Source organism: Entelurus aequoreus, linkage group LG08 (genome assembly GCF_033978785.1).
Source record: "Entelurus aequoreus isolate RoL-2023_Sb linkage group LG08, RoL_Eaeq_v1.1, whole genome shotgun sequence".
Taxonomy (NCBI): domain Eukaryota; kingdom Metazoa; phylum Chordata; class Actinopteri; order Syngnathiformes; family Syngnathidae; genus Entelurus; species Entelurus aequoreus.
The window spans coordinates 37437383-37459758 of NC_084738.1; the positions used below are offsets into that span (position 1 = coordinate 37437383).

The 22376-nt window shown below is 41.3% G+C and overlaps 1 protein-coding gene across 9 annotated transcripts in view; it reads left to right on the plus strand.

Annotated features, from left to right (window-relative positions):
* The window catches only part of rbfox3a (RNA binding fox-1 homolog 3a), a 1185382-nt gene that overhangs the window by 426136 nt on the left and 736870 nt on the right, over positions 1-22376 (plus strand). The window lies entirely within an intron of this gene.

Sequence of the window (22376 nt, forward strand, 5' to 3'; positions counted from 1 at the left end):
ACAGGATGGATTCTGTTTTACCCAAGTGTATGGATAGCTTGTTGTCAGCGAGCCAGGTGCAAGTTCTACAGAGCTCAGCACTGAGGATTTTCTCCACCTGTGACTTGTCCTTGTCGGATACCAGCAGGGCCGAGTCATCCGCAAACAAAAACAATTCACAGTCGCATGCAGATGACATGTCGTTTATGTATATTAGGAACAGTAAAGGTCCCAATATACTGCCTTGGGGGACTCCACAGCTCACCGAGGGGGGGGGGGGGGGGGGGGGGGGACACAGTGCCGTTCACCTCTACCACCTGCTCCCTCCCCTCCAAGTAAGATTGCATCCAGCTCCAAGAGGTTTTGTTAAATCCGATTGCTCTGAGCTTATCCAACAGTATAGCGTGGTTAACGGTGTCAAAGGCCTTCTGAAGGTCCAGCATGACCATGCCGCAGTATTTGCCCGCGTCCACTTCCTGTTTGATGTGGTCGGTCAGATAGAGAAGGCATGTGTCAGTGGAGTGGTTAGTTCTGAAGCCGGATTGGAATTTGTACATGAGTTTATTAGTGGCAAGGTAACTATCGACCTGTTCATAAACTATTTTCTCCATTACTTTCTAAATGGAGCTGAGAATAGAAACAGGTCGGTAGTTGCCAGGTTCCAATTTGCTTCCTTTTTTAAAGAGGGGAGTTACTCTTGCTATCTTAAAATCTTTTGGTACTTGGCCTTGTGTAATTGATAGGTTTATTATGTGCGTGATGATCGGGGCAATGATGGAGGCAGAGTCCCTGAGGAATCTGGAGGGAATATTATCAAGGCCGGTGGCCTTGTTAGGGTGGAGCGCGCTCAATTGTTTAAACACCTCGTCAGCTGTGACCATTTCTAATTTGAAATCATCGTTGGATACTCCTAGCTTTCTGTAGAAGGCTTTAATGTGTTCTACACCAAAGCGACCAGAGTGGTGGGACAGCTTGTTGACAAGAGTTGCGGCTATGCTGGTGAAAAAGATGTTAAGTCTGCTAGCTACCTCCATTTTGTCTGTAATGAAGGAGTCACCCTCCTTGATGCTGATGTTGGTGAGTCTTGTTTTAAGTTTCTGGCTGCAACCAGGAAGCTGGTTGTTGAGAATTTTCCAGAGCTCACGTGGCTTATTTGTGTTTTCCTCTATTTTGTCGTTAATGTATTTTTTTTTTAAGGTTTTAGTCAGGTTGGTTGACTTATTTCTTAATTTATTGCATTGCTTTTTGAGAGTTGAAAGGAGTAATTTGAGGTTGATATTATTGGGTTGTTTATCTACTTCTGTTTTACATTTTTGGTATTCAAAGTATTTCCTGTCTCTGTCTTTTATGGCAGCTAATAGGTCCGGATTCATCCATGGTTCCGAGCGGGCTTTGATCCTGACTGTTTTCACGGGAGCCATGTCATTTAGTATCTTTAGGAACGCCGTTTTGAAGCGATCCCAAGCGACATCGACCAGGTTGCTCGCGAGCACAGGGGACCAGTCCCACTCATCTAATTTTAAATTAAAATTGTCATTGGAGTATTTTTTTGAGGGATCTGGATTGGGCTGTTATGTGGCCATTGGCTTTAGGTTTAGCTATTTTACGGGTGCAGAAGGTTAGATAGTGGTCGCTAAGACCACAGATCATGACCCCACTATGTTTTTATTTTAGGCCGGTCTGAAGTGAGAATGAGATCTATGGTTGATTGGGTGGAATCACACACCCTTGTGGGTAGCGCTATTAGCTGGGAAAGACCATGCAGATTACAAAACTTGCTGAAGGATCTGAAGACAGGCGCATCTTTGCGTTGAATATCTGTGTTCAGATCCCCAGTTATAATTTTCTCCATGTTGTCTGTCCCTGCCAAGCATTCTTCCAAAGCCCCATAGAAATCACTCTGATTAGGGGGTCTATAAACAGTCCCTATTAGTACCGGCTTAGCGTTTTTAAATTTGATTTCCGCCCACACAGATTCCAGGTCATTGTGGTTAAGATCAGTGCGAGTTATGTATTTAATATCCTGGTGAATATACATACAAACGCTCCCACCGTGTTTATTCCTATCCTTTCTGATAACCGAAAAGTTTTGTATTTCTATCTCTGAGTCAGAAATACTTTGATCGAATTTGGTTTCAGAGAAACACAAGATTTTTACCTTCGTGTTGAGGAACATTTCTCTAATTTGGTCGAGTTTGGCTCCAGAGAGGCTGTTCAAATTAAGGTGGATGATGTGTAGTCCACTGGAACCAAAAAGAGCATCAGAGTCCGCTGTGTTGTGGTACTGACCAGAAAAATTGTTGGTTATTATTGCTGTTGCAGTTGAAGAGAAGGAGAGAGAGGAGAGAGAGAGAGAGGCATATTGATCGTCCTCCAGGTGAAGGGGGAGGGAGAGGAAGGGGGAGGGGCGGGGGAGGGAGGCCAGGTAGGGTTGCTGGGTGTGGGGTTGGGCTTCCTTTTGGCGGGCTTTTTTGAAGACAAAGAGAAAGAGAATAGCGAAAATGTTTGTGTAAAGGCGCCTCTAAATCCTGTGTATGCCGCGTCCTCGACCGTCTGGGACCGGGGAGAGGCCGCGTGGACCCCCGCCATCTCGTGCAGTTCCCCGCAATCACCGATGTCTGGGTCGCCGTCCACCGCAGTCGCCGCGTTGTTCACCGCCGCTGAGTCGCTGCCTTCTCTGATGACCGGGTCGTCCTCCACCGCCGCCGCCGAGCCTCCGACCGTGTCGATGAACGGGGCGAAGTCCTCCGCCGAGCCGCCGACCGCTGGAGCACAGGTGAGCTTGAGCTGAGATGAGCCGGTAGCCGAGTTAGCTTCGATGGCGACGCTAGCAGTAGCATTGCTAGTCTTCGCCAGTCGGGACAACATTAACCGTGTTGTTGCAGGTCCAGGGTTGAGTTCAGTGTCTCCTGATAGTAGAAGTAATAGTAGTATTATTGACTTTCTGTCTATCCTTCCAGTCAGGGGCATGTTTCTTCTGCCTCGATGTGCAGACAAGCACGATGCTAACACGTTAGCTCCAAAGCCAAGGTGCTTCGCCGATGTATTGTCGTGGAGATAAAAGTCACTGTGTATGTCCATTTCGCGTTCTCGACTCTCATTTTCAAGAGGGTAGAGTATCCGAGGAGGTTTAAAATATAAATCCGTGATCCACAGTAGAAAAAGGAGGAAGTGTGGGATAATCCGAGCAGTTGTTTGGATTCCCGATCGGGAGCGAAAGAGGGTGCGACCGCTCATCTCGGCGTCTAAGGAAAACTCACACACAACAATGCCACCGTCTAAGACCCCCTCCCCCTCCATCCGCCGACACAACGCGACCTAATACGCAAGCGCGGAAAATGCACACGTCATAGTCACATCCAGTGTTGGTTTGTGTGCAAGTTCTTAAATTTAACCTATCTGAATAATATCCAGTGTTGTGGTATTTCCATTAACTGGAATCCAGTGTGCTGTGGGGCCCTATTGTAGTGAATCACACCTGAGACATCATAAATTTATCAAATCTTTATTAGACACGTACACAATGTGATAAAGAACATTTTACATCAATCAATCCAGGGATCTAGATATCTGTTCAGGACACTCCTCACTCTTTTGCCTTCACCTTCATTGTCCATTCGTTTTTGGTGACTTTATATACTCTGGACCTAGACGTTGAGTCCGTGACATACATGGCGGACAATAACTGATACAGTCTGCTTTGCCAGTCCAAAAGCATTCGCTGTTTTCTGTAGTTTTCCCTCAACGGCCAGGTCATACAAAGCACACGCTACGTTTTTTATCACATCCACGGGAGCTCGCATTCTCGTTGTCTCTCCTTCGACAAATGTACAAAGTTTTTCGCTAAGTAGAATCACAGCTGACCTGGACATTGGCAAGTTCTCTTGCCGTCTGAGATGTGTTGTATCTGAAATAGTTGCAATCACTTTCTCTTAAGGTTTTCATGTGTGATTTCCACAAGTGTCTGTACAGACGGAAGGAAAAATACGGGCATGTCTGGATGACTCGCCTCCGTATTTCCAGTGGTTAGCTCCGAGTTTTTTTTCCCTTTTTTTCAATAACACCGGGTGTCGAACTTTGAGATCGGCCCCAGTCCACAAAAACATTTCAACACCTCATGTTATGTACGTGAGGTTTGGAAGGAGACGACACCACGAAGAGCTTAAGGCTACCAGATTTATTGTAACCTTTGATGATTGTGTGGGATGTGTATGCTACTCTAAGTGTTAGTTGCAGGATTAAGTGTAGAATTAACCATGTAAATAATTCAAGAGGATGTTGTACATGCGTGATGGATGAAAAGTTCGTCTGACCAAGAGGGTAGGCACAAGGGAGATCCGGGGACAGGCAGGTGGTCGAGGGCAGGCGGCAAGCAACAATGTCCAAGTCCAAAACGAGTGATCGAGGATTGAGGGAGGCAACTGCAAGGAGAACAAGGGACATCAGTCAACAAGACAAAAAGGGGCAAAAGACAAAGGCGAGGACAACGAAAGGGAAGCCAGAGACGTAATGCTTACTACAAGAGTTAACGACGTTCCGGCGTAGGTCCCAAAGAGTGACTGGTTCTTATGCTGTCCTCCTGATTACTGCCAGGTGTGCTGATGACTAACCACCTGCAGCTGCGGCGAAGAGAGGGCGTGATGCAATCGGCGCGTGCGGGGGCGTGTCCTGACATGCTGCCAGACAGGGAGTGTGATCTTGCTGCGGGAAAATCTTGGGTTCGAATCCGCGCTGCAACATCTCACCCAAGATAATTTGGCATACATGCACGCACCCGCCCCTCTCCCAATCAACGCCTTCACCACTGCTAATTCCTCTGGGGTTGTGGATGGCTGAGTAGCGCTTTATAGCGGCAGCCGGCTCCAGGGCCCTAAATCCCGCCCCCCCCCCCCATCTGTTGCGAGTTGTTGTGATTACATGTATCATGTTTATGTGTGCCATGCTATGTGAGGTTTTTTCCTCGGACTCAGTCTGGACCCCTCCTGAGGGTCCAGCCTTAGACTGATATTTTTTTTACTCTTCCCCCTTTCCCAATGTCACCTTTTTCCCACCTTTTTTAAAGAGCGCCGTAAGTGGCTGATCCGTTGGCGGTCCCGTCTTGTCCCATTGTAACGTATGTCTGCTCTTAGTGGGACTGTGCCGAAAATGACATTTCAGTTCTTATGTGTCTTGTACATGTTAAAGAATGGACAACAATAAAGCATCTTGAATCCTGAGTTTCGAAACCGCTTTATTATGAAGCCGGCTGAGGCGCGTTCTTTCTCACGTCACTTCCTGTGTGGGGCGAGGTCTTTCTGGCATCATTTCCTCTTCGAACTCAGCTTGTAAACCATCAATGAGTCCATACAAAGCTAAGTGCCGAAGATTCAAGAAATACATTTGTCCGAGGAGGGGAACTTTAAAGGATGGGTTAGTGTGGCTGAAGCGGGGCTTAGGCTAGATAATTATTCCTTTAAGGGGTTAAACGACTTAGTGTAAACATGGCCTAAGCCAAACAAATTATGCGATGTGGCAACCCTGAAGGGAAAAGCCAATGGACAACAAGGAAAGTGGTCGCTATCATGAAGAGTTGGCAAGCAGCGGTCGCATTACAGTCATTGTTTGACACATTCCTGTTGCACTCATATATACATGCATGTGTGCAAAGCCTTACTTTTGGGTGAATGGTTTTATTTGTACATTACTTTGTGTACAAATTACTCAGGTCAACATCAGTTGTTAGTTGAACCAATGTTTCCATTTCATTTACAGGTAGGCGGTTTGTGTTTTTTCCGTGACAATGGTGATAACAAGGTGTTAGTGGAGGAATGCTGCATGCGGAAGAGTGTATCTCAGCTAAAACAATGATTAAGAGGTCTTGCCCTTTAAATAGACAATCTTGTTGACCCAATTTAGAGTCGCAATCAATCCATTGCTGGCTGCATTCATTGAGACACCAAGCATTGATTTTCTCCTTTCTGCTGGCCCTGTCGGTGTGGCTGCACGCAGCACACAGGATGAGAAAGGGGAGGCTGCGATGCCCTGCAATCTAGTAATAGGCCTACGTGGGCATTTACAGTTCATTAAACCATTTCCTCTTTCATATGGTTGGTTGGTAATCTCTGACCAAAAGACACATTAATGACTTAAAATGCATTACCAATGATTTTCTTGGGGTCTGTGGTACGTGCTTTTTTGAGAGGAGATTCAGAGCAAGGATGATTGACTGCTATCTTGTATATCCATTTTCAAATTACAACATACTGGAATGCTGCCATGGTGCTTCGTTATCTGCAATTGAAATATGCACAGAAAATTGCAAAAATGGATGATTGAGTTGCACAGTATATACAGAAGGTACAATGGTCTGGAAGTGCAAAACACGTTAACATTCTATGAAACAAATTACAAATAGAGAAAAAACAAAAACAAAATACTAAACAATTCACAATCTCAGAAAACATAAAAACAAACGCCGAAACAATTTATAATTTCATAAACCACAAAGGGAATGTCACCAAATCACAGATTGACAACTACGTGAGCCATTAATTTTGTTTGTGTACACAGCGCCTTAATGAGGATGTAAAGACTCGGCGGCTCCGGACAAAATTATTGGCTGTCTTAGCTGTCAAGTTGTAATTTTTGGACATTCCCTTTCCAGTTTATGACTTAAATTGTTTAAGTTGTTTCGGCTTTAGTTTTTTTTTATTTTTTTTTTTTTAATGAAATTGTGAAGTGAAGTGAAGTGAAGTGAAGTGAAGTGAAGTACACTTATATAGCGCTTTTTCTCAAGTGACTCAAAGCGCTTTACATAGTGAAACCCAATATCTAAGTTACATTCAAACCAGTGTGGGTGGCACAAAACAAGTGTTTTGTCTTTTGGTCATTTGTTTACTGAAAGTGTTTTTTTTTGTGTGTTTTCTGAGATTGTATACTGTTTCGTATTTTGTTTTTGTGATTTCTGTATTTGTAATTAGTTTCATAAATTGTTAAAGCGTTTTGCACTTCCTGGCCACTGTAAGAACGGCTAAATTAAGTGTTGAAATTTTCCGGTAGTGGATTAAGGCAACCTTCTAACGTTTTCATTTGTGGGGATCATTTAAACCCCAATAAGCAAAATACAAAAGCTGACTTCATAAGATACAATGTATAGCTTGAGTCTACATCCAAAAATTACTGCTACCGTAATTTCCAGGCGATAGAGAGCACTGGTATTTAAACCGCACCTAACGAATTTCACAATAAATAATTATCTTTACATATATCAGTCACATCAAACCATAAGGCACAGCTATATACCGGTACAAAATACTTTGTAAATGTTTATTTACATACCTTAATTGTTTCCAAACGGTGCCTGTCACGCGGCAGTAAAACAGCTGATCAAGCCAAACAGAAGTCATCGTCATGGACCCACTGGCTATGGAAGTTAGCTCTCCAATCAACTAAACAGACTCAGTAACTCCATGATGACATTTTAGGAAATGTATAAAACGGAAACAATACAAACAGAATGCCATTGTAAGTTAATTGTAACCCAGACACATGTAAACCTTTTAGCATCTTTGCTAATGATAACGGCGCTAGCTTGATTACATTACAATTGTGTGTACAAATATGCATGAAAACACTACTACAGACATCACACATGGGACGGTTTAGTAAGTAAGAATTGTTTTAGTTGTATTGTAAAACTTACAAATGTTGCTTAGAGTGATGAATGAAGTATCCTTTCCAGCAGAAACGCTATGGGCAAATGTACTTCCAGCACAAAACAGGAAGTACATTGTCAACCCGCAGCACCTGCAGTGAGCAAACTCTTTTTAAACGATGGCACCAAAGCACAAACAATAACACATCTGCTCAGTCTCTCTGTCAGCGTAAAATGAAAACCATTTGTGGAACACAAAACATTATGGCTTTTAGCAAAAAAAAAAATAACATAAATTACCCGCACCATTTTATGAGGGTTCAAAGCATGGGAAAAAAGTATAGTCCGGAAAATACGATATTTAATGATCAGTGCTCATCTATCTTTACAATTTAGATTGAGAACTACAGGAAGACACATTGATAACAAAAAAGACGATGCCCAGAGTTAAAGTTAAAGTCAAAGTACCAATGATTGTCACACACACACTAGGTGCGGTGAAATTTGTCCTCTGCATTTGACCCATCCCCTTGTTTACCTCCTGGGAGGTGAGGGGAGCAGTGAGCAGCAGCGGTGGCCGCGCCCGGGAATCATTTTGGTGAGAGGATAATATTAACGCTTTTAGCAATTAACTGAGAAGAACCTTATTGTAGATAAAGCACACTGAATACAGGCGGTCCTTGTTTTCTGACACCAATGCCCTAAAAATGTAGTGACTGTACTATATTTGACATGTCCCTCATGTGTTCTATATACAATATCTTATGTACATTGTAAATTAGGTAAAAATTTGAACTTGCACAAAAATCGACTCACAACGCGTCATAGTAACACAATTTGCTCATAAACCAAGAACAGTCTGGAGAGCAAAATATATTCCGGACCAAATATCGCTTTATCTTCTCTACTCTCCTATGGCGTTACCAATATGGCCGCAATGATTAAATCAATTCATTCAGATTAAAAACATTTTTGTTTTATATTCTGTTGCTTCGATTAATCGTCTGAGTGTAACTTGTAAAAATGTATCAAATATGTACTGAATAATTGCCAGAAACTTTAAATATACAGACAGCTTCTGCAAGGCTGCTACAATAGAGCGTACACGAGAGCGGTGGTGTGTGGCTGCCGTCATCTGTGTGGCAGCAAACAGTGGATTGTTTTTAACATTTTTCTTTACACACACATGCGCTCTTTAAATTATCGAAGATTCAACTATTAACCTCGCAGTCGAATCAGCTGATATTAAACCACCGACCTCCGTGGGAGGGAGGCGAGTTAATACCTGCTGGGCCCTGGTGTACAGCAGGTGTGTTTGGAGGATAAATAATGTCTTCTTTAAATATCAAAAAAACATTATCGTGTACAGACTAGGGTTGTACGGTATACTATACTGTTTTTGAAATACAGTATACAGGTTTTTTTTTTTTTTTTCATCGACATGTGACAATGCTGGCACACAAGCTGCAGTGCATGTTAATTTACTTTAGAATATCTGCGATCCCCTCCAAGGTTTCTCATTGTATCCCATTGGGTTGAGTTTTTTCTTGCCCTGATGTGGGATCTGAGCCGAGGATGTCGTTGTGGCATGTGCAGCCCTTTGAGACACTTGTGATTAAGGGCTATATAAATACACTTTGATTGATTGTCACATATACTGACTGACACCTAGTGACCAGTCAGTATACACTACAACAAATCAACATCTGTTTATTTATGTTAAAAATATAGGAAAAAAATGCCAAAGATGTCATGATCCATTGCCCGGGTCATGTTTTGTTTAGTTTATTATTTCCTTAGTTGTTGGTTGGTTCTGTTACGTCTGGTCGAATGGTTTTGCGGTGGTCGTTTCTCCAAGATGCAGAAGGACGTCCGGAAGCAGTAAGAGTGTAATTTATTCCAATAAGCAGGACAAGTACAAAAACTCAGGCACTAGTCAAGTGTGGAGCCAAAAAACCAAGATAATCACCAGGGGCGAACAGTGAGAATGTCTTAAACGAGGAAAATACAAACGCGTGGTGAAAACAGGAACCAACGTCACTAAGAGCGAGCAAGACTGCCAGGCAGAGTGTGGCGCAAGGCAGGAATACATAGCTCTCTGATTAGTGATCAGGAGCAGGTAAGAGTCCCTACCACTAATCAGAGGCAGGTGACAAAAGTCAGCACCCATGGCAACTAAGAAATCAAACAAGGGTCCTGAAACACAACTAACCAACTACTAAGGAAATACTAAACCAGATGTGTCAAACTAATTTTCAGTGAGGGCCACATCGCAGTAATAGCTGCTTTCAGAAGGCCGCGTTTTTAAAATGTATTTACACTATGCATGCGGGTAATAACTTGTGATTAATCAAAATTAATTTGATTAGATTTTTTTATGTATAACTTGCTTTAAAATCATTAAAGGCCTACTGAAATTATTTTTTTTTATTTAAACGGGAATAGCAGATCCATTCTATGTGTCATACTTGATCATTTCGCGATATTGCAATATTTTTGCTGAAAGGATTTAGTAGAGAAAATCGACGATAAAGTTTGCAACTTTTGCTCGCTGATAAAAAAAAGCCTTGCCTGTACCGGAAGTAGCGTGACGTCACAGGAGCTACTATTCCTCACAATTCCCCATTGTTTACAATGGAGCGAGAGAGATTCGGACCGAGAAAGTGACGATTACCCCATTAATTTGAGCGAGGATGAAAGATTCGTAGATGAAGAACGTTACAGTGAAGGACTTGAGAGGCAGTGATGGACATATCTTTTTTCGCTCTGACCGTAACTTAGGTAAAAGCTGGCTCATTGGATTCCACACTCTCCTTTTTCTATTGTGGATCACAGATTTGTATTTTAAACCACCTCGGATACTATATCCTCTTGAAAATGAGAGTCGAGAACGCGAAATGGACATTTAAAGTGACTTTTATCTCCAAGACAATACATCGGTGACACACTTAGCTACTGAGCTAGCGTGATAGCGTTGCTAATGACGCTAAGGCTAATTTAGCAACTTAGCAACCGGACCTCACAGAACTATGATAAAACATTAGCGCTCCACCTACGCCAGCCAGCCCTCATCTTCCCATCAACAGCCGTGCTCACCTGCATTCCAGCGATCAACGGCGCGGCGAAGGACTTCATCCGTGGGTTTGGCGGCAAGCATCGGCTAGGCGTCTGCTTTCAGGGTAAGTAGTCCTTGTTGTGTTGCTGTAAGTATTGTAATGCCCCGCAGTGGAGAAGGAGTCACACAGACGAGGATGCGCTGCTCAATCGCTTTATTAACAAGCGGTAACTGGTTGTAGTTCAAAAAGTAACGCACACACATACACGAGCTGCTGTTAGCCACAACTCATGCTCACACACACTCAAGTTCTCCGCCAACTCACTCGCGCATGCGCGTTCCCCAAACCCTTAAAGACACAGTACACTAATGCAAATATCACAGATATTACAGTATTGTACTTAGCCGCTAAGACACCGATCGATCCCACCTACAACGTTCTTCTTTGCAGTATCCATTGTTCATTAAACAAATTGCAAAAGATTCACCAACACAGATGTCCAGAATACTGTGGAATTTTGTCGAAGAAAACAAGAGGCTTTTCTATCGGGTCGGATGGGGTCCAACCACTTCCGTTGCTTTTGTGACGTCACGCGCATAAATCATATCCAAAGGAGTTTTTCAACCGGAAGTGTGGCGGGAATTTTAAAATTGCACTTTATAAGTTAACCCGGCCGTATTGGCATGTGTTGCAATGTTAAGATTTCATCATTGATATATAAACTATCAGACTGCGTGGTTGGTAGTAGTGGGTTTCAGTAGGCCTTTAACACGCGAAGTCCCAGAGAAGGGTCAATTGACACTTTTACCTAGAAAACACACAAGAGGGTCATTTGACCCCTAGTCCCCCCTGTGGACACTCCTTTTGTTATGAAAATGTGGCTGTTAGTGGCACACGGCAGGGGGCCACTTGAGCCTGTGTGGGGGAGGGGACCTTACAGCTCAAGCTTTAGTTCTGAGGTAGGTTGTGTGTGTTTTTGCAAGGATCAACAGAATGAAGGGATCAACACTCTGACATTTATTGTTAAAAAAAATACAAAACAAAACATATTTACAAAGAATGAAAAAGCAACTGTTTTCCCAGTTTTGGTGTGGAGGGTTGTTGCAGAAGCAATTGTTATTTTTGTGTGCCAAAAATAGTTTAAAAAAAAACATTTACAAAGAAAAAAGCATATTTACAAAGAATGAAAAACCATGTCCATGTAAACGTGACTGACATACATTTGAGCAGTCACTCACAATCCTGGCACTGCCATTGCTCCTTTCGGCATTTCCCACATGTATAATTTTTCTGTCTACCTAGACAAACTGCCCCTAACAGCCTCATTACCATAACAAAATGAGTGATTAGTGTATTCGGGAAAAGCGTCGGGCCAAATGACCCCTCTCTGGGTCTTCTAGGTAGACAGAAAAATGCTGGGACTTCTAGTGTTAATAAAGGTGATGTTAGGCCTTGGCGAGAATGAGGACTCAGGTGCAGATGGGGAATGATTGACACAGGCTTTATTTCAACAGTTTCTTGGAACTCTCTTTAGACAGAATGATTTAAACAAAATGGCTACAAACTCTATACACGATACACTAGAGTACAAAAACACATGTAGCACAGGGCATAAAACAATAAACGGAAATTCACTCCAGAGGGAGGAAAAAGGCAATAGCAAAATTCTACACTGATCTAATAACAAAAAACAACAATCTATGATTAGCTACACAAAAGGAAAGTCGCTCATGAAGAGGAAGAGACAAGAAGCTATAAACAGAACACACACTATAAAGAGCTAAGAAAACTGCAAATTAAAGCGCTCCAAGAGGAGGGAAAAAAGGAAAGCAAAGCCCTGTGAAATTAGCTCAAAAAACTTTAGTAAATCAAAATCACTCTTCTTCAGAGGGTACAAAGAAATCAAGGAATAAGGTGAGGCAATACTTATCAACTTGGGTCAAGACTGTGGACAAAGGCTGGAGGTACATGACGAGACGATATACTCTGGCATAGGACAAGAGGAGGACGAGACATTTATACACATGAGGGAGGGTGACACAGGTGGGCGCAATCAGGAGAGACATCAGACCAGTGAAACGGGAGGAAGGCCAAGTGACCTCAAACGAGAGGGAGAGTTCCTTTCAAAATAAAACAGGAAGTTCGCCAGACAACCCCAAAACAGGACTTCCCTCACCGCTTTGTGACAGGTGACAAGCAGATATTTAACTATTTGTTTTTATCTCACAAAAATAGTTTTACAAAACAGTATATAATAACATAATTGGCATGATCAGACAATATTAAATAATTGACAACAATTGAAAGAACGAATGCATTTAGTAAAACATAAAAATAAAAGATAAGTATTTTATTGAATGTTTTCAGGCTTTCGCGGGCCACATAAAATGATGTGGCGTGCCAGAACTGGCCCCCACGCCTTGATTTTGACACCTGTGTACTAAACTAAACTAAACTAGACATGACCCGGGCAACGGATCATGACAAATGATTTGACTGATCGTTGACAATGGGCAAAATCTAACAAATCAGGTTTGACGATGAAAAACTTTCAAGACAACTCTAGAAACATGTCAAATGTGCAATTTAAATGTTGATGATGCATTTATTTGAAAAAATAATAAAAAGTTTTGGAAAGCAGAATTCTCGATTCTTGATTGGCAACACTAAATTGGCCCTAGTGTGTAAATGTGAGTGTGAATGTTGTCTGTCTATCTGTGTTGGCCCTGCGATGAGGTGGCGACTTGTCCAGGGTGTACCCCGCCTTCCGCCCGATTGTAGCTGAGATAGGCTCCAGCGCCCCCCGCGACCCCGAAGGGAATAAGCGGTAGGAAATGGATGGATGGATGGATGGATGGAAAGCAGAAAAGTGTTTTTGTTTACAATTTTTACAAAAAATCGCATTGAGGCTATATGGTGGGTTTGATCCTATTATTCCAACAAACTAAATCAGTAGATTACTCAATTACTTTAATTTTTCGCTACAGCCCTCACTACCACTACAAAAGCACTTTTCATTTACAAACTGTACAAACAGTTATGACAATCTACAACAGTGCTTGTACATACAGACACAACCCCTTTAAAATGAGTCCAAACAGTTAAAGTCATGCACAAAGCAAACAATGTGCACTACATTACACTACTGCAGAACAATTACAGTGAAAAAATGTAAATACCTAATCCAATCTCCACTTTATTCTAAGACCTATTTTTTTTTCTTTGTTCCAGCTTGTTGCACTGCTCTGATTTTGTCCCTTAGATCTTTCGTGTCATAAAGGAGCGTTTTTCTCTTTCAGAAGCGTGACTTTACTGTCAACAATTTTGATTGACTTCTTTTGTTCTTCCAAAAGATAATTTTTAGTAGTTTCCTCCTTCTGTAATTCCTGTATTTGGTTTGTTGTCTCTTCCTGTGATTCCTGTATTTAATGAGTTGTCTCCTTGTGTGGTTGCATATCCAGCGTGATCTAAATTGTCCCTTTTGAGAGCTGTCTAATTATTTCATACGCCAACTCTCCAATCTGTGTTGTCAGTATTTGAGTCACATCCAGATAAATATTGTTCTCTCCGAATGAGCACTCTTTTGTACTTCCATTGCATTGTCTTGTCATTTCTCTTTCCATCTCCTTCTGTTCATCATCAATCAATTCTATCAAACGTTCATGCAGGTTGCCACATCATTGACTTTCTTCGTTGTTCATCTTCTCGCATCCATTTGTTTACTTTGTTTACGTGACCTCATCTGTTTCCTCAGACTTTTCCTCTAGGCCAGGACCTGCAGGGCCATAAGGTTGTTATTCGTTGCTCCTTTGCATTGCATTGCTAGGCAACTGCTCCTAAGTATGCCCAGTAGTGATGGTTAGCCTGTCTTACTAACGATTAGCATCTGTGGTATCTCCATTACTTCAACCAAAGTGTATCTTTCACCAGAGTTCAATATGAATTACTGGGTTATTGATATCTGTAGTCAGGAAAGCTCCAAAATAGTTCTCGACTCAGGAACCAAATGGTTTCATAACGTACTGCATACCACCACAGCAACTAACAACATACATCCATTTATATATTTATTTTTCTAGATTGACCAGTACAGGCATAGAATATGTTCACCACTTTGCTGGTCCAAACGATATCAGAAGCACTAACCTACAACTATTTATATTTCACATATTTTTTCCCACTAAGTTGTATTATTTAGTTACTACTAGTGATGTAACGGTTTTGTAGATACCGTGGTATATCTGCTTCAAAGTCTTCACAATAATGCCGTGATGTGTGACGGTATCAAGCGAAAACTTGGGTTAGTGTAGTTTTTTTTCTGGCTCTTTAGCATTGGCTGGGTCTGAAATAAACTATATCTCCCAGAATCCTCTGTAGGTTACAGGAACCATGCTATAAGCAGGAAGTGAATGTTCGTAGTAGGCATAAGCGCCAATCTACATTTTTGCCAGTGGGTGCTCAGACGGGCGGTAAATCTGATGCCACACTAAACTATCTACATGGATAAGTGCGCCGTGTATTTCTTGAATCTCCAGCTCTTATCTTTGTATGGACTCATTGATGGTTTACAAACTGAGTTCGGAGAGGAAATGACACCAGAAAGACCGCGCCCCACACAGGAAATGACGTCAGAAAGAACGCGCCACAGTCAGCTTCATAATAAAGTGGTTTCGTAACTCAGAGGTAAACACTAGAAATATGGAGACATGCCTGTGTTTCTCCTTCCGTCTGTACAGACGCTTGTGGAAATCACACATGAATACCTTAAGAGAAAGCGAATGCAGCTACATCTCAGACAGCAAGAGAACTTTCGAATGTCGATGTCCGCTGTGATTCTTCTTATCGAAAAACTTTGTCCATTTGTCAAAGGAGCGTCAACGAGAATGTGGGCTCTTGGATGTGATAAAAAAAGAAGCGTGTTCTTTGTATTACCTGGCCGTCGAGTGAAGACTACGGAAAACGGCGAATGCATTTGGACTGGCAAAGCAGACTGTATCAGTTATTGTCCGCCATGTATGTCGCGGACTCAACGACTAGGTCCAGAGTATATAAAGTCACCAAAAGCGAATGGACAATGAAGGTGAAGGCAAAGTAGTGAGGAGTGTCCTGACCAGATATCTAGATCCCTAGATTGATTGTTGTAAAATGTTCTTTGTCACATTGTGTACTTTCACTGTTTAATAAAGATTTGATTAATTTGATGGCTCAGATGTGATTCACTACAATAAAGTAACACAGCACACTGGATTGCAGTTAATTGAAATACCACAACACTGGATAATGTTCAGATAAGTAAAATTTATGAACTTACACACAAAGCAACACTGGAGGTGACTATGACGTGTGCATTTTCCATGCATGCGTACTACGTCGCGTTGCGCCGGCTGTCGGAGGGCGGGAGGGGGTCTTAAACGACCATTGTGTGTGTGTGGACAAGGATAGGTTAGGTGAGTTTTTCCTTGGATAACCTTAGCCAGCTTAGTGTAGAAGGGGCATGAGCATGCGCGGTTTTTGCTTGGTGGTGAGAAAGAATTTGCCATCTATCCCACGTGGGTGCTCCGCATTGTCCGTGGGTGCTCGGGCCCCGAAGCACCCACGGGATCGGCGCCTATGGTAGTAGGTAAGATCCAGCTGCACTCGGGCGGACAAGTCGCCACCTCATAAACCATCACCCAAAAAGTATATTTGAAGCCAGCGAAACGAAACATCAGTAGATGTTTACAGTGTCTCTTTAAAGACATCAACTGTAAGTTGTTTTTTTCATATTTGTTTGAAACACAATTATTTGCACTTAAAATACATGTTTGTAGTACAAAATAGGATTAGAACATTAGCCACATCATATTTGTGTTCAAGTGCAGTAAGCCTACTTGCCAATCCTCCGGAATTTCCCGGGAGACTCCCGAATTTCAGTGCCTCTCCCGAAAATCTCCCGGGACCAACATTCTCCCGAATTTCTCCCGATTTCCAGCCGGACTTAAGGCACGCCCCCTCCAGGTCAGTGCGGACCTGAGTGAGGACAGCCTGTCGTCAGGTCTGCTTGGCCAACCAAAAAGTAACCACAGAACACTCGTAGTGTTCTGTGGTTACTTTTTGGTTGGCCAACAGTTTACGTTGTATTGCGCACCCTGACGGCAAGTGTGGGAGTCTTTTTTTTTCTTCTTTTTTTTTTTTTAAAATAAACCTTTATTTATACATTTCAACATTTAAAAAACAGTTGAAAATAATAATCAAAGTAAATACAAAAACAGTACAAAACAGTACAAAAACAGTACAAAGCATCGCCAGGGGGTTGTAAATTCAAAGTAACTAAAATAGAATGCAATATATATATATATATATATATATATATATATATATATATATATATATATATATATATACATATATATATATAATAAATCAAGTGCAAAGCCATAGGCTCACTCAATTTCAGTAAATAACTTAAATCTGGAACACAGCATCATTGTTTTCACAGCTTTTTGGTTGTTAGAGTTAGAAAGTGTTTTAATGTAGAGTTCTAAATATTTTTTAAAGGCACAAAAAACTGGTCTGGTATTGAGAAACTTACGTTTATGAATATAAAACTTAGCCAATAGTATAATGAGGTTGCAAAGGTAAAATTCCTTTTCAATTTTTTTTTCATACAGTTTAAATCCAAATAGCACATCTTTAATGCAAGTGTTGGAGTCGGTTCTGAAGTATGAAGTAAAGAGACGTAACTCCAAACGCAGACGCATACATTTGTCTTTAAAAAGGCTGACTTTTACAAACGCTGGCCAAAGTGTAGAGATCCAAAACTCTCCGCTGAGCGTATGCGTGTACACGACACAAACTGAGCCTTTTGCCATGTTTAGACTTGTGATGACATCACGGTTGTCATTACCAAAGCTCAACAACACTGCCTTGCTGCCTTTAAACACACTATAAGATGACTTAATGTATGTTTGAATGTAAACATGCAGCTCTTTTCACGCAACATTAATAAAAAGACACATCAAAATGGGCTTTGCGACAATCCCGCCGGCGCTAATGACAGTCAGCTGTTTTGGATATGATCGTTGTCACACCTCCACCTGATTGAACAACTTTGACAAGCAAGACTTTTTGCTTTGTGTCTTAAGAAAAGTGCAACATTATCTTATGTTTTTAGTCTTTGTTTAATGACCAATCATGAAGTTAACTTACGTGTCTTGCGTCCATTTTTGTAGATGGAGCCGTGTGTAAAAAGCGACCAAACAATTAAAAAAAACATGATGTAGCTTCCTCCCTGTAGTTTGTACTGATGTTAAATACAATACACACTTTATTGCACATGTACTATATCACTATATCCATGATTAAATGCTTTATAATTCCCTTAAACATGCAAAAGGGTTTCCTTGGCTGGTTAGAGCGTGCTGATTTTAGAGATAATGTAGACTTCACTGCACATGTAATATATCACCATATTGTTGAACACATTATAATTCTATCAGTGTTGGGTTTCAGCAGCACAGGCGTGCATTCACGCTTTAATAATGTTCCCAGGATTCTGTGTGTACGTGCAGGCTGGTTTTAAAGATAATGTACATGTCACTGTACATCTCAAGTCGATCAAAATAAACATTATACTAACAGGTGCCATCAAGTCAGATATTGCTGCTTTTTTTAGGCTTCTGATTGGACAAAATGTGCATGACAGCAGGTGTATGTGTTTGTGTGTAGACTAGGGTTGTACGGTTTACTGGTATTAGTATAGTACCGCGATACTAATGAATCATTTTCGGTACTATGCTGTCTCTGAAACGTACCGGTCCCAGCTGGCTCACTGTGGTTTGTTGTCGGCACAAGGAGAGGAAGAAGAAGCGAGGCTGCAGGTCTGGTAATATACTCTAAGGCTAAACCTCTACAGAGTCTGTATCTCTCCAATGCTATATCCTTAGACTTAGGCTTAGACTTAGACAAACTTTAATGATCCACAAGGGAAATTGTTCAACGCAGTAGCTCAGTTACAATGATGGAAAGTGTAAGGATGGAAAGGACAATGCAGGTATAAATAGACTAATATAGCGATACAAATTCTAACGTATATACGAATATATACATAATATGTGTACAGAATAATATATATACAGATATATTATATTATGTCTATAACATATATACAATATATACCAGTGACCATGTACAATATTACAGTATATACAGTATATGTGACAGCAGCAGCATAAAATAGAGAGTAGATCCAGCAGGAAATAGAAAATAGACACCATAAACATTATAAACAAAGAGAAGTAGCTAACATGTCCGGCGTCAGGTAATAGACAGATGTCATCTATTGCTGTATGGCGAGTAATTATACAGCTGGATGGAGTGTGGAATGAAGGAGTTCTTGAATCGCACAGTGCGGGACGGATGTTGAAGGAGCCTGTTGGAGTATGAGCTCCGCTGTCCCTTAATTGTCAGGTGGAGTGGGTGGGCAGGATTGTCCATGATGGCCAGCAGTTTGTCCAGTGTCTTCCTGTCCCTCACTGACACAAACACCTCCAACTGCGTACCAATAGTTTGGCCGGCTTTCCGGATCAGTTTATCAATCCGGTTTGAGTCCCTTTTGCTGGTGCTGCTCCCCCAACCAACCACTGCAAAGTACAGGGCACTGGCCACAACAGACTGATAAAATATCTCCAACAGCTTGCTGCACACATTAAAGGACCTAAGCTTCCTCAGGAAAAAGAATCTGCTCATGCCCTTCTTGTAAACAGCTTTGCAGTTGTCCTTCCAGTCCAGTCTGCTGTTCAAGTGGACTCCCAGGTACTTATACTGCTCCACTACTGTCACCTCCCTGGACGTATACATCCTGGACGCCCTATACTGGACGTATACATTTGTATAGTGTGTTAGCATGTTAACTGCTAGCGTACTTGTGAGAACGTAAGCATGCTAACATTGTTTGCTAGCTTTTTAGTTAATATTGTATGTTTTAACCTAAAAATCGTGGTTTTTGATACTTGCCGCCATCTTGGAAGTATGCTAACGCATCTTATATTAGCATGCTAACGTTAGCATGCTAATGTTTTATGCAAAGTTTTCGCAAATTTTGTATGTTATAGTGCATTTTGGTAGTCACACACTAGCATGTTAATGTAAGCATGCCATGTTTTATTTTAGCTTTTTAGCTGATTTAGTTTAAACCTAAAATTCATTATTTTGATACTCGGTGCCATCTTGGAAGTACGCTAACGTCTCTTACATTAGCATGCTAACATTTTATGTTTGGTTTTTTGCAAATTTGATATGTTTACACCTACAAATGCTGCATTTGGTATTTCCTTTTATCCGGTCATGTGCTTGCATGCTAACATTAGCATGCTCAAGTTTTATGCTAGCCTTTTAGATAATGCATTCAATCTAAATACATCGTTAGCAGAAAACTAACACTGGTAGAAAATCTATAAAAAAGGGCGATGAAATACAGCAAGGTTGGCAAGTATGTTTAAGATTTTGCATGAACAAAACTATTGTCAGCTTGGTCAAAGCTAATTTATGTTGACAACTGCTTATGTCGACTTAGACGGGTTCAAATCTAAACTAAGCTTTGTTTTTTAGATCAGTTTTAACCACATAGGATATGTTGTGGTTGCTGGTAAAGATGACACATTAGCCAATTCATCATTGGATCCTGACCCGACATGCAACAAGGCAAGCCGACCTCAATGTACACATGTGAGGACAGACACTAAAGCAGCTGCTGGGTTTTATTGATCCATCCCCATCATCCCTCACTCAGTAGCTCCAGTGTCGTCTGTAGACACCATGTATCAATTGTCCTCCTTGCTGACAGGAAATCCGTTCATCCACTGTGATGGAGGAGGTATTGGTGGACAAGAGGATCCTTAAGAAAATACACTGTTATGATTTGTTTACCCAAAGGTCCAAGATTACAACTTTATTGATTGAGGTTGGACTATGGAATCCTGGAGAAGAAATGCAGTTTGCATTGATAAATCTGCCTGACTCGAAAGTTAAGAAACGCTTGAAAAAAATATTAGTTTTTTTCTTGTCTTACAATCACAACATACATTGATGGTTTGGAGAATATGCTCTTGGTTTACCTGTACGGTGCTTGAGCTGTGTACATGTTGTTTGTCGTGGGGGTTACTTTAGTTACTTGCTCTTTGATTGGCTGGTGACCATTCTAGGGTGTACCCCGCTTCTTGCTCAAAGTCATCTGCAATAGGCTCCAGTTTACCCGTGGCCCTAATGAAGGTAAGTTATAGAAAATGGATGGCTGGATAGTTCCTTGCTAAGAAAAAAAAAATCCAGTTGCATAATCTATTATAACACTGTCAAAGTATCGGATTTGAGGCCAAAAAATGGGATTGGGATTGGAGGCCCAAAATGCTGATGGGACATTCTAGTAATAATGTATTGTCGTTCACATGTAGGCTATAGGATGTCTTTGTTCTTTAATGATGGTGCAAATTTACACTTCCATGTAGCCAGCCTCCTGCATTTAGCAGCTGCAACTGTCTTTTAGCAAGCATAATATATTCATTTATCTTCTTCATACTTAATGAAATACATTGGTCTTCCTCTGAATGAAGTAAGCCGCTTTGTGCCAGCACACTGTTCGTCATGTTTATGATTGGTCATCTATTGCTAACGTAAAAAAGGCAGGGTGCCTTATTACGTTTATGACTAGACGAGAAAATCTTGACTTGACTATTAAAGATCTTACTTATCCAGCTTAGAAGAACCACTCATCCTACATCTTCAATATGTGGCTTGGTTAAGCCGGAAAACAAAGAAGAGATCCTGGATAAATTAAACTTGCTTTGTAATGCAGGCCTCTGGGCCATTTTGTTCGGGAAAATACATTAAATGAATTAGTTTGTCTCCGCATCTACAAGGTTGACATTGATGATCCAGATATCAAAGAAAAAGGGAGTTTTGTTTTGTTTTACAAAGTTGTTCATGGTATATGCTGGTCTCTCACTCGTCACTTATTTTGACACATGCTTGTGGTTGGAATTGCCTTCTTTTTTCCTAAAATCAGTGAAATTTAGCTTCTAGATGACTTCTTGTTACATAGGCCTGTTTGTTGATACTGAACAATTACCATAGCAACACAGGCACAGCTCAGCATCAACCTACAAGCCAGACTAAAAAGAAAAAGGCTGAGGACTTAACCATGCCAAAGTACTGGAGAAAAAAATACAGTGTAAGATTATGTACAAGCCTACACAGGCCAGTGAGATGATAGAACATATTACGTATTATCTGTGTCGGTGAATATCGTGATCCATTACAGTCCTACTGACACGTGGGTGAGCTATGTAATATGTATCTCGATAAACATTGATCATACTTCAATTCATGTTCAACGTCACTAATGGGAAAGTGATTTGCAAACCTACAAATAGACTTCATAACAAAATACACTTTGAATTTGCAAGAGGATAAATCATATATATGTATCTAATCATACAGCAAGGACATGTATAGGACTTATCGTGTAGGTGGTTAGCAGAAGACAAGGTGACTTAGTAAGGGTTTTACATCATAATGTTACACATTGCTGACAGGTAATGTACTTTGATTGATGTGTAGTTTGGCCTCGACGGCGTGGCGAAGTTGGTAGAGTGGCTGTGCCAGCAATCGGAGTGTTGCTGGTTACTGGGGTTCAATTCCCACCTTCTACCTTCCTAGTCACGTCCGTTGTGTCC